Genomic DNA, 13,697 nt, shown 5'->3' with positions numbered 1-13,697 from the left:
CCACGGGGGAAGAGGCGGAGCAGGGAAGGAATACGCGGCACAGTGTATGGAACCGCGGTGCATTCATGAAGTTCTTCATCGTGAAATTTATTGAGAAAAAAAATGCCTTTTTTTTTTAAACGTGTGGCTGAACAGTCCTTTTTTTTTTTTTTTTTCCAAAAGCTTCATTTTGCCGGGCCCCCACACCTGCTGTAAACTTGAGGAGGCCGGCCTGAACTTAAATGTGCTCTCAGTCCCCTCCGATGTTTTCCCAAGCCTTTTCTTCTTTGGGGCGTAGATTTTTGCTTTCCTTGTCTTTTTAGTGGGACATTTTTAAAAGCTTTACAATAACAACACTCTTCTTTCCTCCTTCCCGTGCGTTGTTTTATTTTGTTCGCTTCTTTTTCATACCAGTTTCTCCTACTTGGTTTAGTTGAACGGGTTCCCAATGTCTGTGGCAACAGGGTAGCTTCCCCAAGGACTTGAAGAGGGTCGGTTGAAAGCCAGCAACCTGGAAACCTGCAAATATCTCCTTCAACGGACTGTTGACCCGTGTTCTATCCGTTTAGAAATAATGCCAGCCTCGGGAATTGCAAAGTGTGTATGATGAGGGGAAGAACGGGATACAGTAGGCTAGTAGCAGTTTCCAGCGTGTGATATGAAAACTAATCGTCCTAACCATTAGCAAAAATCGAAGCAATTTATTTAATTTCAGTTTGACTGCTGCAGAATGAAGAAAATAACAGATGCGTCTCTCATCCTGGAAATAAATTCCATAACCTCATCTCACCTTGATGACTAAGGATGGAGAAAGAGGTTTGTTGGTAGTTCCTAAATGAATTAGTATGAATATAAACAACGTAATTGAATCACTTATTGACAAATTTCATTGTTTACTATTGCAATGTGACCATGCAGTCAAATTGGAAGTCTGGAACTAAGGTGTTATCAAAGTCAACATCATCATGGAAAAATATCTGGAGCATAATATTCTTGCTCAGGTGTATAAAATTAAAAAAAAAACTTAAAAAGAGGAAGGATGTTGTTGGCTTGGATAAATGGGCTTATTTGCTTAAAAAAAAGAAAGAGAAAATAATGGAATATAATTAATTATTGTTCCATAGGAGGATATATTTAAATATGTCATCTAGCAGAGGGGTTCTTAATCTTTGGCTGTAGCCTTGTTTCTTTGATCTTTTGATAACCATTTCAATATAATTTGTTTCATTTTTAATCCTATGTATTTTATTGTATACATTTTAAGACATTCTGATAATGGATCCGTAGGATTTATCAGACCAAAGGAGTTCATGACATATAAAAAAGTTAAGAACCTTTGATCTAGCCAAACCTTCTTATTTTACAGATGAGAGGCCTGTAGATGTTAAAAATGGAGCCCAAGATCATTCAGGTACCAAGTAGCAGAGGCAACATTTGAGACCGTGTCTTTTGACCTCAAATCTGACTCTAAATCTATCCCAGTCTAAAAATAATAGAAAATCCTCTTAGTTTGAAAATGTAATTTAAAATGATGTTTGAGATGCAGAGAAAGAAGCTCTGAATCGAGATAACTGTGGCTCTAGTCCTGACTTATTACAACTTATTAGTTATGTGACCTTGGGAAAATCACTTAACTTTGCTAAATGTCATATTTTCTAATTTATAAAATGAGGATGATAGTGCTATACTCAAAATCATAACTCACAAGCCTGACAACAATTTATTTTCTTTTAGAATAATCCACGGACACAATTCTAAGCAAAGTCATCTAATAAAATAATATAGTAAGGAAAGTAGCAAAGAAACATTTCCAATAAACCTGAAGCACACTTTCCCAAAATACCTCTAGGGTTCTTGAATTCAAAGCACAAACCTCTTCCATTCCCCACCCTCTGAAAAGTAATAGATAATGCCAAACCCAGAGAACAAGTTCATAATTTCCTACACCAGCTCAGTAGCATTCCTAGTTTTTTCATGGGCAGATGAAGCCAAAAAAGAACTGAAAAGGGATTTGAATAATCCTCTTAATATTCCTTTTCAGCTATAGGTTGTACTAGATGGCCCCTGAGATCCTTTCCAGCTCTAAAGTTTTGTGAGTCTATGTTTCTTACCTTTCATGTGTGTGCTCTGGCCACACATGCTCCCTTCATTTGTATAACTGTATGTGTTCACTCTTCCCACTGTTGGAATGGGCATTTCTGGGAAAGTATAGCCCAGGCTTATGGGAAATTTTGTAAGATGAGAACAATAATGTTATACTCCCTACTTGTTCTTTTAGTGAGGCACTTTTGTCTTATTCTAACACTCTTCTCCACTCTTCCTATGACATATCAGCTCTGCTGATTTTTTTGTGAAGATTAAATGATTGCTATTAGTTAAGGTGTATATTGTGTTAAATATGTAAATTGATCAATATGAAAATTAAATTATTCTTTGCCATATCATAGAATTTAAAACTGGAAGGAATCTTAGAGATAAGTCCCCCTAACTGAATTGTGAAATTGAAAATTGAAAGTGAAAATGTAAGAAACTTGGGCAAAATGATCACTATCTCATTTATCTTCATATGGCTTATACTGTAAATGTATCACTGAAGTTTCAGCTTCACACTAATGTAACCCTTTAAAATGTATATCTAATGTAATTCTATTCTGTTGGTACTTTCCCATTCACTTCAACTTACTGCCTTCTTGTCAGAAATTTTAACTCATATCTATGATTTCTTACTGTTATTTTTTATTTGGAGGGGCTTGAATATAAAGAATTGAGATAACTAATTCTTATTTAGCAAAAGAATAAGTAAATTAATAGGTTTTTGTTAGTATTTCTGTTCCAAGTCAATCATTTGTTTATTTTTCTGGTAGCTAGTATCAGTGCATTAAAAAAAAATGTTTTTATTCTAGAGATGTGCTAATTATTGTTGGACTTTGGCCACTGTAACTGACACTCAACTACAGGAACAAGGCAGTCATACCATATCCCCAAATTATGCTAATTTGGTTGTTGGGAAGGACTTTTCTACCTAGAGTGAGCTCTTTTGCAACCCATGCATGACTCAAAACTGCTCTAAACTTAGCTAGCCTGGGTTTATATTTTAAAAGATTCTTAATATATACACTCTGTGGTTTGTGGCCCCAGTCAAGGTTTTCCCTACCATCATCTCATTTTGGTCCATTTAAGCTTTTCCTTAGGAGTCTTCATTTTTCTCTTGTGAAGAATGAGGCTGACAAAGCATCTGATCTTAAAGTGGCTTTATTATAAGGTCCTCTTTGCTAGCACCAAGCCCATCTCCTCCAGGAGCTTGTCCTCTATATCACACTCAAACTATTCTCCTTGTGATTCCTTCACAACTTTCTGTCTCCTCCAATGATTTGAATATACTCTTCTGCCTCCTAAAATCCCTTCTGTTTTTGTTGTTACTCAGTCATGTCCAACTCTTAGTGACCCCATATGAAGTTTTCTTTGCAAAGATACTGAAGTAGTTTGCCGTTTCCTTCTCCAGTGCGATTAGGTTAAGTGATTTGCCCAGGGTCACACAGCTAGTGAGTGTCTGAGTCTGAATTTGAACTCAGGTATTCCTGATTCCAGGCCTAGCACTTGATCTGCTTACACACCTTGCTGCCTCAAAATCCTTCCCAGATCCCTTCAAAATTTAATCAAATACCACTGCATACATGAGCTCCAGCTCCAGGTTCCACCCCTAAAATATGTTGTATTTTCTGTTTGTACATGTACATACACACACATATATACTGGGTATCCCAAAAGTCTTTTCTAAGACAGTTACTCTCTCTCTATACACACACTCTATATATGTGTATACACACACACGTACTTATGTGTATATATATATATAATGCATGTATGTGTACATATGTATATATGTATGCATGCATGCATGTATACACACATACATTCAGTCAGTAGTAGATCTCCCCTGGACTCCTCCTGTCTTCAGAGGACTCTTTTTGCTTATAGGGGACAGAAAGATTCTTCTATCATGCTGGTCTCCTCACCTGGCCTCTTTCTGACTTCAAGGGACAGAGAGAAATACCATTTCATTGTGCTCAGCCAGTCTCTTGGCCTCATCTGCTTGCAAGGGAAGAAGAAAAAATGCTACTTCATTCTTCCCACCACTAGTTCCCCTTGTCTGAGCTGCCTAATGCCCAGTGAGGATCTGAACTCATTCTTCAATGATTAATAAACCGTCACCCTCTCCCCTCCCAAGAGATTCTGAACCCTAGGCTATCATTGTTCAAACTCTGATCTCCATTCCTGACTGCCCACAGCCTTATTCTCATCCCCTCAATACAACCCCTCCCCCACCTCCCAGTGTCTAGAAACTACTCATCATTTCCACTGTACTCTCTGGAATGCTTTATTTTTTTTTGTTATGTCTTTTCTTTTCATACCCCTTCCATCTTCTGACTCTTACAGAGAGTTGGCTCTCTCCTGATAACAGCCACTCTGGCCATCCTTTCCACCACTGGTTATATTTTCAATCATTCTCTGACTCACTGGCTGAGGTAGGGCATTGCTCCACAGTGCCACCTCTAAGCATTCACTGTATCATCAGCACTCAGTAACCACTTTTTTGAGTAGCTCTGGTAGCTGTTATCCACCAACCTTCAGGGCACTCTTTCTTCAGTGGCTTTTTTTACTCCCTTAATTCTGCCCTCATACTAGAAGAATTCAATACACATTTTGATACTCCCTCAAAACCCTAACTTCCCCGCTGTTGTTCAATTGTGTCTGACTCTTTGTTTAATAGTTAAAATCAGTCTGTTGAAAGAGATGATTGATTAGGCATCTTCAATGGTGACTTCAACTTCTACACCTGGTTCAATACTGATAAAAATGATTTATCTGTTTAACAATTTCAGAAGGACTGTGCAAATCAATAAGGCATGCCAACTCCATAGGGCTGCATTGGTGGTTCCTTCACCTGTATCTCACTCTATGACCCTGTGAACTGACAATGGAGTTTTCTTGGCGAAGATACTGGAATAGTTTCAAGTGGATTAAGGCAAACAGAAGTTAAATGACTTGCCTAGGTTTTCACAGCTAGTGAGTATCAGAGACTAGATTTGAACTGAGGTGTTCCTAACTCCAAACATAGTGCTGTATTCACTAAGCCACCTAGCTAATAAGATATAATGAATAACATTTATATAGTGCTTTAAAGTTTGCAAAATATTTTACAAATACTATCTCATTTAATTGACACAACAATCCTGGGAGGCATTTTACAGATGAGGAAACTGAGGCTGAGAGGGGTTGTTAGTTGGTCAACTAGCATTTATTAAGTGCCTACGTGTCAAACACTGCTAAATGCTAGCTATATGAAGAAAGGTAAGAGACAATCCCTGGTCTCAGTCTAATTGGAAAGATAACATATGGACAACAATGTACAATCAAGCCACACATAGAATAAATTTGAAAAAATCAACTGAGGAAAGGCATTATCATCAAAAGATTCTTGTAGAAGGTGAGATTTTATCTGAGACTTGAAGGAAGCTAAGGAGGCAAGAGATAAAAATAAGGAGGGAGAGAATTCCACATATGGCATAGACTGCCAGTGAAAAATGCACAAAGATGAGAGGAGTTTCTTGTTTGAGGAACAGCAAGGAAGCTATTGTTACTGGGTCGTAAAAGTGCATAGGGGTTGGGGAATAAGGTATAAGAATACTAGAAAGGTAGGAGGAGGCTAGGTTATGAAGGACTTTAAAAACCAAACAGAGGATTTTATATTTGATCCTGGAAGTGATGAAGAGCCATTGGAATTGATTGAAGTTCCTAGTTGATGAGTCACAATCTTCCAGTCCTTGGGAAACATCTCCAGGTGGCACTGAAGTCTTTTTTTTTCTTAATTAATTTTTGACATTCTGAACTTCACAAATATTGGCAAACACAAAAAAGATAGAAAAAATAGATTGCATATGAAATGACAAATATCCGCCATGTTTGCTCCTTATTTTCTCTAAAATATGTAATAAATTGGGGCAGCGAGGCGGCACAGTGGATAGAGCACCAGCCCTGAAGTCAGGAAGACCTGAGTTCAAATCCAGCCTCTGACCAGACACTTGACACTTACTAACTGTGTGACCCTGGGCAAGTCACATAACCCCAATTGCTTAAAAAAAAAAAACCAAAAAAATATGTAATAAATTTGACCTGTTAGTTCTAAAGTTGTCTCAGTTGTCTGTTTCCTTCTAACTCCTTAAATTCTATTATTTTAAAAAAATCTTAATTGAAATGTTCATTCCCCTTTTTTCATCGCTGTCATTACCCACCCTCTCTCCCCAATTCTTCCTCTCTGAAAGTAAAAGCAAAACAAAACACATCTGTCAAAGAAAACAAATATATACATTGGCCATGCTGAAAACCTACATCTAATTTTGCCAATCTAGTCAGTTAACCTTTATGTCAAGAGGTAAAAAATGTCTTTTATTTTCAGTCCTCTAGAGTTGTGATTGATTGGATTGATCAGAGTTCTTAGATCTTTCAAAATTATTGGGGTTTATTTTTTTTAGCGATGTTATAATCATTGTATACATTGCTCTTCTAATTCTGCTCAATTCATTCTGCATCAGTCCATACAATCCTTTCCAGGTTTCTCTGAGTCTATTTCTAATGTCATTTCTTATGATGAAATAGTATTTCTTCCTTCCTTCCTGCTTTTAGAAAAACATATTTACAAAGCTGTTACTGTAAGAGCAGTTGATACAAATACCCCTTCCTCCCACCCCCAATTTTTATGACATATTCTCTCACAATTGAATACAGAGTCCAGGAAAATATGGACTAAAGTTTAGCAAGCACAATGGCAAAGGGATAACTCACAGGTCCTGGAAGTCCTTTTGCCAAAGTCCTTAAGATATTTCCATTAGGTATACTGTAGTAATTTTCCTCCCCTGCTACCCTCTCTGTAGAGTCTTGAATTTGCATTCAGTTTGTCCTTGCTTCCAAGGCAGACAATGGTATCAGCTGTTCAGGAACACTTGATGGACAGATGGAAAGTCTCAAAAACTCTAGATCTTTTTTTTCCATTGTAATCATTTATTTATCATTATTTTTTTTTGTTTTGAATTCTAAATTCTTTCCCTCCCTCCAGCTCCTCCCCATCTACTGAAGACAAACAAGATACCCCATTATACATGTGAAGTCATGCAAAATGTATTTCTATATCAGTCATGTTGCAAAAAAAAAAGCAAGAAAAATAAAGTAAATCTATAGTTAGAGTTCATCAGCCTTCTCTTTAGAGATGCATAGCATTTTTCGTCATGAGTCCTATACAATTATCTTGGATCATTGTATTGATTATCATAGCTAAGTCTTTCACAGTTGCTGTTCCTGGTTCTGCTCATTTCACTTTGTTTTAGTTCATATAAGTCTTCCCAGGTTTTCCTGAAACCACCCCCCTCATCATTTCTTATAGCACAATAATTGTATTCCAACACAATCATATATCACAACATGTTTAGCTATTCCCCAATTGATGGGCAGCCTTTCAATTTCTAGTTCTTTGCCAATACACAAAAAAAAAGAGCTGCTATAAATATTTTTGTACATGTAAGTCTTTCTTCTTTGATATTTTTGGGGTACTGTAGTGGTATTGCTGGGTTAAAGGGTATGTACTTTGGCCAAAGTTCCAAATTGTTCTTCAGAATGGTTGGATCAGTTCACAACTCCTCCAACTTTGCATTAGTGTACCTATTTTTCCACATCCTCTTCAGCTTTTATCATTTTTCTTTTTTGTCATGTGAGCCAATCTAAGGTGTGATGTGGTACCTCAGAGTTGTTTTAATTTTCATTTTTCTAATCCATAGTGATTTGGAGCATTTTTAATGTGATTATTTGTCTTTGAAGTCTTCTTCTGAAAACTGCCTATTCATATTCATCAACTGTATATCAATTAGAGAATGGCTTTTATTTTTATTTTTAAATTATATTTTTATATTTTTATAATGAAATTATAAAATTCATTAAATATTTCCCAATTACATTAAAAATTTTTAACATTAATTTTTTAAGAATTTGAGTTCCAAATTCTTTCCCTCCCTCTATTCCAATGCAAATTTTGGCATCAATATTCATTAGGAAAATTGATCTATTGTTTTCTTTCTCTGTTTTTGCTCTCCCTGGTTTAGGTATCAAAACCATATTTGTGTCATTGGGTAGGTCTACTTCCTTACCTATTTTTCAAGTAGTTTATATAGTATTAGAATAAACAGTTCTTTAAATGTTTGGTAGAATTCACTTGTAAATCCATCTGGTTCTGTGGATTTTTTTCTTAGGGAGCTCATTTATGGCTTGTTCAATTTTTTTCTAAGAATTATTTAGAGTGTTCTATTTCCTCTACTATCAATCTGGACAATTTGTATTTTTGTAAACATTCATCCATTTCACTTAGATTATCAGTTTTATTGGCATATAATTGGTTAAAATAGCTCCCAATAAGCTTTAATGCTGGTAATTTGGTTTTCTTCTTTTTTTCTTTCTTTTTTTTAATCAAAGAAGTTCAGCACGATAACCAATTGTTTATCTACTTTACTGGCTTTTTTTTTTTTTTTTGGCTAGGCAATGGGGTTAAGTGACTTGCCCAGGATCACACAACTAGTAAGTGTTGTGTGTCTGAGGTCATATTTGAACTCAGGTCCTTCTGAATCCAGGGTCGGTGCTCTATCCACTGTACCACCTAGCTGCCCCCTTTATTGTTTTTTTTTTTGTAAATTTATTAGTTTCTCCTTTGATTTTTAGGAATTCTGTTTTGGTGTTTAATTGGGGATGTTTAATTTGTTCTTTTTCTTTTTTAAAATATATTTTTATTTATTTCATTAAATATTTCCTAATTACATGTAAAAACAATTTTTAACATTTGTTTTTTAAAATTTTGAGTTCTAAATTCTCATCCTCCCTTTTCCCTCTCCTCCCTCATTCAGAAGGCAAGCAATTCGACATCAATTATACATGTGAAGTCCTGCAAAACATATTTCCACATTAACCATATTGCAAAAGAAAATTAATCTATTCTTTTTCTAGTATTTTTAGTTGCATGTCCAATTCATTGATCTGCTCTTTCTCTCCTTCATTGACATAAGCATTTAGTGACATAAATTTTCCCTTAAGTACTGCTTTGGCTACATCCCACAAATTTTGGTATGTTGTTTTATTGTTGCCATTATACTTAATGAAATTATTGATTGTTTCTATGATTTGCTCTTTGACCCATTCCTTTAGGGTTAGATTATTTTCCAATTAATTTTTAATCTTTGCTTCCCAGGCTCTTTATTGAATATAATTTTTATTGCATTATGGTCATAAAAGAGTGCATCTAGTATTTCTGCTTTTCTCCATTTGTTTGTGAGGTTTTTCTGCCTTAATAGATGGTTAATTTTTGTGAACATGCCATGTATAGCTGAGAAAAAAGGTTACTTCTTTCTTTTCCTAATTCAGTTTTCTCCAGAGGTCTATCATATCTAACTTTCCTAAAATTCTATTCATCTCTTTAACTTTTTTCGTTTTTATTTTATGGTTAGATTTAGCTAGTTCTGAGAGAGGTAAATTGAGGCCCCCCACTAGTATAGCTTTATTTCTAATGGTTTTTCATTATGCATATGCCATAATTTGTTTAAGCATTTCCTAAGTGATGAGAATCCCCTTAGTTTTCAGTTCTTTGCTATAAGTGTTGCTATCAATATTTTCATATTTATGAGTTCTTTTCTTCTTTCTTTTATTTCTTTTGGATGTAAACCTATTAATGTTATCACTGGGTCAAAAGTATATATTATTTAGTGATTTTTCAGTTATAATTCTAAATTACTTTCCAAAATTAGTATATGTACAAATTGACAGATCCATTAACAATATATTAGTGTACCTGTTCTCCCACATCCCTTTTAATAAATGTTACTTTCTTCTTGTTGTTCACTTCCAATTTTTAATTAACTCATTTTGTCGAAGAAAATTGTCATGATATAGAGGCTTCTGTATAATCTACAAATCTTTGGCCTCCTATATCTTTCTCTTGAACTATGTTTTTTCAATGTATTTCTCCCCATCCTCACATTATCAGACCTTCACATCAAAGTCATTAAGTATCAAAATGTATATTAATTGGTATGGAGGGACTTAAAAAGTGATTCATAGAATTTCTTTTCCCCTTTGTTCTCAGCAACTGATGCTGGTTTGCAATTCCTTTCAAGATTATTACTGAAAAAATAATGTTTAAATAGGCCATGAAATAATATTTCTTGTAGCTTTTTGATGTATGATAAAACTCACTTCATCAACTTCTTTCTTTGTCTCTTAAAGAAGTACCTATGAGTGATCCTACCATTTATCTGTAATTTCCTTCTTTCTTATGGTTTTCTCTAGCAATGTGCCCACTTAGTCATTAGACAAGTCATTTTTAGGGTTAAATTGAGGTTTGTAAATAGTCCAAAAACTATTTAATTCTTAGCATTTTCTGCTCTCTTTCCAGTCTCTCTATCACCATCATTGCAAAATTGGAAGGGGGAATGCATAGGATTGAGGGCTATTTTAATTTTTCTTTGCTTTTTGAGCTTCCATGGCAAAAAAAACCCAAAAAAAACAACAAAAAAAAAGCCTGTTTACTAGCCAGTAACTTTTGACCTGTATGCCTATTTTGCTGTCTACACAAAATTTTTGAGTTATTTTTACAAGAATTGAAGGCAAACCTGATGAGAGCATTTACTAATACACTTTTATAAGCAATGATCTGCAATGGATCACATCTTTCCCGTTGTAATATTGGGACGGGCTTAATGAGGGCTTAATTCTCAGGGGATACTTAGATTTGCCCTTCCTGTTAGGTGATATGGAGAATGTACAACATCTCATGCACAATTCAGCACATAGAGATTTAGTGAGTTTATTTTCAGCCCAGAAAGATTGTCAGTCCAGTGCTGTGTGATGACAGGGAATTTCTGATTGGTGACAGAGCCAGAATTGAGTTCACATACAAATGAATTAATATATATTCTGTAGTTAACTAGAATAGAACTCTTTTTTATGTCTTTCCTACTGTTTTTTTTTTTTGTTCCATTTTAGTAGAAAGGCTGATGATTTATGGAGGTTTAGTTTATATGTTGCTACTTTGCTGATGTTATTGTTTCAATTAATTCTTAGTTAAGTTTTTAGGATTCTCTGAGCCAACAATTGTGTTATCTGAGAAATGTAATCACTTTGCTTCCTCTTTGCCCAGGCTTATTCTCTTAACTCCTTTGTCTTATAGGAAGCATTTCTAGAACAATATAAAATAATAGTCATAAAAAAAATCACTGCTTTGCACTGATCTTGTTGAAACATTCTCTAACATTTCTCTATTACATACAACGATGGCTCTTTAGATGGATACTATTTGTTATATTAGGAAAAGGTCTATTTATTCATATACTTCCTATACCTTTTAATATTTTTAATGGAAATTATTTTTGTGTTTGCAAAAGCTTTTCCTGCGTCTAGTGATCTAATCATATAGCTTTAAATTATTTTTGTTATTAACATGATCTATTACATTTACAATTTTCTAATGTTGAACCAAATCTATATCCCTGATATAAACCCAACCTGTTCTTGACATGTAACAGTTTAATATGTTGTTGTAACCTTTTTGCTTATATTTTGTTCAGTATTTTTGCATCAACAAGCATTAGGGATATTGGGCTATAGTTTTCCTTCCATGCTTTGTCCTCCCTAGTTTTGGTATTAAGAATATATTTTTCTCATAAAAGATTTTTGCTAAGAATTTATGTAATATTGTAATTATTTATTCTTAGAATGTTTGATAGAATTCATGTGTAAATCTGTCTTATCCTTAGTTCTTTTTGGAGTTCCTTTATAGTTCCTTCAAGTTCTTTTCCTGAAATTAGACTTTTTAATTTCTCTATTTCTTGTTCTGTTAATCTTGGTCTTTTATTGTTTTATAAACATTCATCCACTTAATTTAAGCTATCACTTTTGTTGACATTTATTTGGGCAAAATATTTTCTAATGATTATGTCCTCTTCCTTTTTTTTAATACTGTTTTTATTTTTCATATTGGTAATTTGTTCCTTTTCTTTATTTAAATCAGATTAGCTAATGATTTATCGATTTAAAGTAATTTGGTTTAAACCATGCTTAGTTTGCCTAATGTAAAGCTCACAGCTTTCTCTTTCTCTATGTAGTTATGGTAATGTCCTCTGATTGGTACCTGCATCTTTAAAACTGGGAAGACTGAGCTGTCACTCCCTTTCCACTGTCTTTTTGGCAGCTCTTCTCAGTGACTCCTATCTCCTGCATGCAGTGTGCACACCATGAACTGAACTGGTGAGAGGGAAAGGATTCCCTTCTCCTATTCTTCCTCTTTTACCCTGGTTCCTAGAAATGGGCCTGGCGATATTTGTTTCTGTTTTATTTGTCCTCAGTTTCAGATGCTGGAAGCAAAGAAGATTTTGAGCCATGGGGACCTTGGAGCCAGAATTGCAAGTGAGCTGGTGTAGCAGCCAGCTATGTCAGTATGGAAACCCAGAGAAGCCAGGGTGCCTGAGACTTAAGTCTGAGGAGGGTTTTGGACTTGGATCTGGGACTGTGATCTTTAGGAACTGAGCTAAGCTATGTAATTCTCTTGCCCTCCCCAGAGACTGAGGTAATACAAAGAGAATGGGGAATTATGCCTCCCATGTGCTGGGGGGAGTATGGTTGTATATTTGTGATTATACCTTTGGAAGTAAATATTCCTTTTGTAAAAGCTCCATTGTGTTACATTGATTAAAAAAAATTCCTAGTTTTTTGTTTCAATTTTGTTGATCTCATCTTTGAGTTTCAAAATGCTGTTTTTATGCTTGCTTAGTTTTTAAAAAATTGTTACTTAGGGGGCAGAGCCAAGATGGTGGAGTAAAAGCAGTGACTTGCTTGAGCTGTACCCCAAATCCTTCCAAATACCTATAAAAAATGGCTCTAAACAAATTCTAGAGCAAGAGAACCGACAAAAAGACAGAGTGAAACAAATTTCCAGCCCAAGACCACCTGGATGGTTGATTGGAAAGCTCTGTTGTGCCAGGCTGGAAGAGGAGCACAGTTCAAAGTGGGCTGTGTAGGCGAAGACCAGGCCTCAGAGAACCTGGAGCAGGTCTCAGGGGACTGAATCATGGGCAGCTGTGGTGGTTTCCAGACTTCTCAATCCACAAATGCCAAAGACATCTTAGAAGGTCAGTAGGAAAGTCAGAACTCAGTGAAAGAAGATTTCAGTCTGGCCCCAGTAGCAGCAGAGCCCCAGGGTAGCGGCTGCTTCCAGAGCTCTCAGCCCATAGATGGCGGGGGAATCGAGTGGCTGATCAGACGGGGATTGCAGGGATCTCTTTGCTGGTGCTGAGGCAGGATTCTCTTGCTTTGCTCATGCTTGGTGGCATTCCTGGGATGAGGAGGAGTGCTGGCATGGTGGAGCTTGTAGTGGCAGTGGAGAGTGAATCCTCCTCACAGTTCTAAGGCAGAAAGGAGTGCTTGTGGTCACTCATAGACCAGAGTACAGGCCAGGAAAGGAGTAAACACCTTTCCTTTGATCATCCCACCTTGGAAGAACTGAAAATTTACGGGTCCCTAGAAGTATCTCTGAAAACAGTGCACAAAACCCCTGAAGCTTGGAACAGTACATTCTCCACACTGGAAGCAGACCCCTACCTTATTAAAGAGTTTGATAGTCAAGTAATTGGCTG

This window comes from Vombatus ursinus, unplaced genomic scaffold (assembly GCF_900497805.2).
Source record: "Vombatus ursinus unplaced genomic scaffold, bare-nosed wombat genome assembly UNPS02014941.1, whole genome shotgun sequence".
Taxonomy (NCBI): Eukaryota; Metazoa; Chordata; class Mammalia; order Diprotodontia; family Vombatidae; genus Vombatus; species Vombatus ursinus.
The sequence above is the reverse complement of the archived record's forward strand: the minus strand, read 5'-3'. Positions refer to the sequence as shown.